This window comes from Stegostoma tigrinum, chromosome 24 (assembly GCF_030684315.1).
Source record: "Stegostoma tigrinum isolate sSteTig4 chromosome 24, sSteTig4.hap1, whole genome shotgun sequence".
Lineage (NCBI taxonomy): Eukaryota > Metazoa > Chordata > Chondrichthyes > Orectolobiformes > Stegostomatidae > Stegostoma > Stegostoma tigrinum.
In genome coordinates, this window is record NC_081377.1 from 15,854,941 (window position 1) to 15,860,940 (window position 6,000).

Below are 6,000 nucleotides of genomic sequence, written 5' to 3' on the forward strand. Positions count from 1 at the left end.
TGGAGTCCTAATTTATGCTATCGGGGAAACCCTTGATCATAAATCAATTGGCCAGATGCATGACTTTGATTCATGAGGGTTATTCTTGTCGATCGATGTATGAAACAAGTATGACAGCTTCCTGGAATGCAAGGTAACCCATTTAGCACTTACTGTGTGTTAAACAAATGGAAGCCATGATAGCATTTGGTGCATGTGGGATTTCAGAACGACAAACTTTAATTAAACCTTTCACCTGTAGGAGATGTGCCAATCTGTAGTATTGGATAGCTTGTTTATCTGACTTAGTTGAGAAGGAAATGGACTGTGCTGAGGTAAATATTCCAACTTCTTTATACTTCAGTGAGCAGCTGCTTGATATATGGCAAATGCTCCCTGTCTACTGCCTCGAAGGAATCAGTGGCAAACACATTGAAGACAGTTATGATTTGACTGATCTAAACAATATTTTTGTGTCTTCAGCAATGAGATGGGTTCAGCCCAGGATTTTCTGAAGGTTAAGGTGGGTGTTTGTGGTGGCATTTTTTAACATCTTCCAGACAGGGATTCCAACGGCCCAGAGTCTGCTTCAGTGGCAGCTTCAGCCTCATAGTGGGTTCTAGAAGGTGGCTTCTGTGGCATTGTCGGCAGCATGGTGGCCCTGTCCAGGAATCCAATGGCCCAAGATTTGGTGGCTTCGAAGTCAGCTTTCTGCAGCAGTGGAGAATGTGGGTGCTATCTTTGTGTCGATCTTCGGAACCCATGAACTGTGAGTTGAATATTGATGGATTTTGTCTTAATTTTTTTTCATGTATGATTTCTGCTGTTAACATTAGTATCAGAATATGGTGACGTAAACACTTTTCGCTGTGACTCTTTTTAAAATCCAAGTGACAATAAATTACTGTGCTATTCTGAAAGATGTAGAAGCAAAAATAGGTCATTCAGCCCATCATGTCCATTCTGCCAGTCAGTGATATAATGACTGACGCAAAAAGGCTCAACTCCACTTTCCTGCTTTTTTCTCCATAATCCTCAATTCATATATTATTTAAAATCTATCCATTGCACTATTGAATCTACTGAATGAATAACCCTCAGCAGATCTTTGCAGTGAAGTATGCCACAGATTGACCACCCTCTGAGAAAAAAAATTCTCAGCATCTGTGTCTTAAATGGGCAACTTCTTATACTTAGATTATGTCCTCTGGCCCTAGACTCTGCCACAAGGAGAAACAACCTCTCAGCATTTATCCTGTCAAGACACCTGAGGATCTTGTGTGTTTGTTTCAGACTCTCTCTTCTTCTTCTAAATTTAAATGAATATAGGCCCAACCTACTCAACCTTTCTTCATAGGAGAATCCTTCTGGTAGGCATCATGGTGGCTCAGTAGTTAACACTGCTACCTCACAGCACCAGAGACTCGGATTTGTTTCTAGCCTTGGATGATTGTCTGTGTGGAATTTGCACGTTCTCTCTGTGTCTGTGTGGGTTTCCTCCAAGTGCTCTGGTTTCCTCTGACAGATTAGGTGGATTGGTCATGCTAAATTGTTCCCTAGTGTCCAGGGATGTGAAGGCTAGCCATGATGAAAAGAACCCATGTGAAATTCTGGGGATGGGATGGATCTGGGGAGAATGCTCCTCAGAGGGTCAGGTGAGACTCAATGAGCCAAATGGTTTCTTTCTGCGCCGTAAGGATTCCACGACATCCTAGTGACAATGAACTAATGAAGGAATTCCTGGGCTGAAAACCCAATTACGTGTTTGAAACAGATATTTCCTGTGACCGTTATTTTATCGTCTTCGAATTGGGAATTTTTTTCAGATATCATCATCTGCTTCTTCAAAACACTGAAACGAAAGAGCTCTGTTTGGCAAATCCAGTGCATGAGCTTTCTGAGAGCTGAGAAAATGTATTAAGCAAAGTGCTAAAATAATTTCCATGCCTTGTTGTGTATTAAACTCATAATAATTATACACCGGATATTGCTATAGGGTAATGCAACTTTCAAGTCTGACGTAAAGCGGCTCAGTGGTGCCATATCTACCACAAGGTATTTCTGTACTGCTAACACCACATGTGAACAGGGTGGTTTCTGTTACAGCAGAGTCTGAGAGGCTCGCTATGGGTTCAGACAGCAATCAATATTTGCTTGTTCATTCAACCCATCTGACTGTTGCAGATAAGGACCTCCTGCTCTACAACCAGGTTTCAGGCTGACATTAAAAAGAATTTTGGTGAGGCATGATGCAGCAGAAGCCTTGAGTTACATATCTGAGGTAAAACCTTCAAATCTCTCTTGTACACAGTTTAATGCCCTCAAAATTGACTGTAATTTTTACAAAAACCAGAGCTATTACTTTCTCATAATCAAGAATGTTATTTATCAACTTTAGAAATCCATTGCGTGTTGTTTCAGCTGTCAGACAATGATGGAGCACAAAAGTGAAAAGAAAAAAGATCTTTACTTATAGATCTTTTAAAAGTCCATAAAATTCTATATATGCTATATTCTATATTAAATTCTGCTCATAATGAGGACCATCAATCTTATTCACCACTCTGAGAAGCAATAAAAAAAATTCACTTTATCAAGTTACCAATACATGAGAGATAGTAGGAACTGCAGGTGCTGGAGAATCTGAGATAACAAGATGTAGAGCTGGATGAACACAACAGGCCAAATAGCATCAGAGGAGCAAGAAGGCTGATGTTTCGGGTCTGGAAATGAAAGCAGCTTGAGGCCCGAAATGTCAGCCTTCCTGCTCCTCTGATGCTACTTGACCTGCTGTGTTCATCCAGCTCTACACCTTGTTATATTGCATAAATATACATGCTGACTGCAGACCGCAAATACCTTTCAACTGGCTGTGTTGAAAATGCGCAGCATGCCCAGGCCTCGATAAGACAAACTAAAGTGGCCAGCACATGTCGGTAAAGCAGTAATGATTTGAAGAGTACAATGTAAAAATTGACTTTCCATTCTATTCATACGTTCACAACCTACTTGGTTAAACATTTGTAATTGCTTCCTTCTACTCATAAGTAAGCAGGAGGTCCGTTAACTCAGTGGGTCATGACCCTCCCTAAGCTCTAGATTTGAATACCCTGTAGGACAGAATGGAAATGAACGGTGCACTCTTTAGCAGGTTGATTTACCAACCATGAAATCCTTCCTATAGACACATGGCTGAGATAAAAGCTGGGGAGTATCATGTTTGATGTGAAGTGACAGACTTCAAGCAATAACCTCTGGTGATTGACTGGAGACCTGTCCCATGAAAAACTAGCCAATGTAATAAACGTAAGCATGTGCATGTTATGCCTCATGTGTCACTGAATATAAAGAAGGCGCCAACATTCATCATTCAACATATGAGAATCAGATGTAAAATCATTTTTTGGATTCTTTGCAGCTAAATTGTTAACTTATGCTTAGCGGTCATACCTCACAGAAATGCCACTCATCCTGAGGTTGGCTGATGTAATGAATCCCAAAATGAAAAGGCATAAATGTCATAGACCACAATCATTCCTACATTTCAATCGTGACTGCTTTTCAGAAATGTGGCTGCAATGGGCTCTGTAATATCCTTTTGTAGGTTTAAAGCACTGTTGAAATACAAGAGATAATGGGAACTGCAGATGCTGGAGAATCCAAGATAAAAAAATGTGAGGCTGGATGAACATAGCAGGCCAAGCAGCATCTCAGGAGCACAAAAGCTGATGTTTCGGGCCTAGACCCTTCATCAGAGAGTAAAGAAGATAGGTGGAGAGAGTATAGATGGGGAGGTAGGGAGGGGATAGGTCAGTCCAGGGAAGATGGACAGGTCAAGGAGGTGGGATGAGGTTAGTAGGTAGATGGGGGTGCAGCTTGGGGTGGGAGGAAGGGATGGGTGAGAGGAAGAACAGGTTAGGGAGGTAGAGACAGGTTGGACTGGTTTTGGGATGCAGTGGGTAGAGGGGAAGAGCTGGGCTGGTTGTGTGGTGCAGTGGGGGGAGGGGACGAACTGGGCTGGTTTAGGGATGCGGTGGGGGAAGGGGAGATTTTGAAACTGGTGAAGTCCACATTGATACCATTAGGCTGCAGGGTTCCCAGGCGGAATATGAGTTGCTGTTCCTGCAATCTTCGGATGGCATCATTGTGGCACTGCAGGAGGCCCATGATGGACATGTCATCTAAAGAATGGGAGGGAGAGTGGAAATGGTTTGCGACTGGGAGGTGCAGTTGTTTATTGCGAACGGAGCGGAGGTGTTCTGCAAAGCGGTCCCCAAGCCTCCGCTTGGTTTCGCCAATATAGAGGAAGCCACACCGGGTACAGTGGATGCAGTATAACACATTGGCAGATGTGCAGGTGAACCTCTGCTTAATGTGGAATGTCATCTTGGGGCCTGGGATAGGGGTGAGGGAGGAGGTGTGGGGGCAAGTGTAGCATTTTCTGCGGTTGCAGGGGAAGGTGCCGGGTGTGGTGGGGTTGGAGGGCAGTGTGGAGCGAACAAGGGAGTCACGGAGAGAGTGGTTTCTCCGGAAAGCAGACAGGGGTGGGGATGGAAAAATGTCTTGGGTGGTGGGGTCGGATAGTAGATGGCGGAAGTGTCGGAGGATGATGCGTTGTATCCGGAGGTTGGTGGGGTGGTGTGTGAGAACGAGGGGGATCGTCTTTGGGCGGTTGTGGCGGGGGCAGGGTGTGAGCGATGTGTTGCGGGAAATACGGGAGACGCGGTCAAGGGCGTTCTCGACCACTGTGGGGGGAAAGTTGCGGTCCTTGAAGAACTTGGACATCTGGGATGTGCCGGAGTGGAATGTCTACACAATACTCTTTTTTTTTGCTTTTCTCTGAATATGTTCACAGTTGTACAAACAGTGCACTAATAGACACATTTCCCAAACTGTGACTTGTTTGTTCGTAAATACTGCCTTCTATCTCCAGCAAATGAACTCATCAGTTACCCCTTGAAACAATTCTTGTGCCACAGTGTTCAGATCAAAAATAAACTCTATGCAGCAAATGTTTTTATTATGGCATTTGGCATTCCATTATACAGGATAAAGGGCAGCTGGTTTTGAGTCAGGGAATTACATTATTGCAATGATTGAGAGGGTTTCTGGCTTAGACAGGGCTCCAAACCCTGAAGTCCTACCTCTGAAACCCCCAGCACCCTTATCTTTTCTTGCCAAGGGTAACTTGTATGAATTCTTTGATGTGGGATTATGAATATGAATACCCATTTTCAAAAGGAAATAATTTGTTTAAGTTAAATGTATTGAATGCTTTGTTTATCAATTATAGTGTTTCTTTTTTGATAGTGAATTCAACAATACAAATAATTTCATTTCAGCTTGGGTTTTGAGATCTATCCATCATGTTTACCAGTTGATTTGGCATGGAGGGTACACTGGCAAAAGGTAGTGGGTAGCATTAAACTTGCTCAGGGGCTAGAAAAGTCCATGGGTGGTGTTAGAGGGGCATAGGTTGACATGGGGGCCATTTGAAATGGATGATGGGGCACATCTTTCCTCAAAGGGTGTCAGGGTGGTGGGTGGAGTGTCAGAGCTTGGCATCGAAGAATCGAGAGATCATGGGGGTGAGTAGACCAGAAAAGCTTGCCTTCCACATTGGGGCTGGCATGAATAGGGCATGAGAGGTGTGAATGGTGAGGTTGAGAGAGCTATGTTTTGTTTCATTCTTTTCCTTACAAGTCTTGGAGCACTGAGGTGGGCCATTCTGAGAGCCACCTCCACGTACAATAGTCTCTGTGACTGCCTCATCACTGCTTCTCCTGTTAACTCCTCTCAGAAAATTAGAACATCCAGGCAATTTCTCCTGAGTTGTCTCTGTGGAGCCAAACATCTTCCTCGTTTAGCAGGGAAGACTAAAGGTGGGAATTTAATTGAGGGGTGTTCTGATGCCACCTTTGAGTATGAAAGCCCATGAGGGATCTTGACTGGGTGAATGTTGAAAGGATGTTTCCTTTTGTGCGAGCCTCGAGGACTGTGCATCGTGTTTAAAAATAAGGG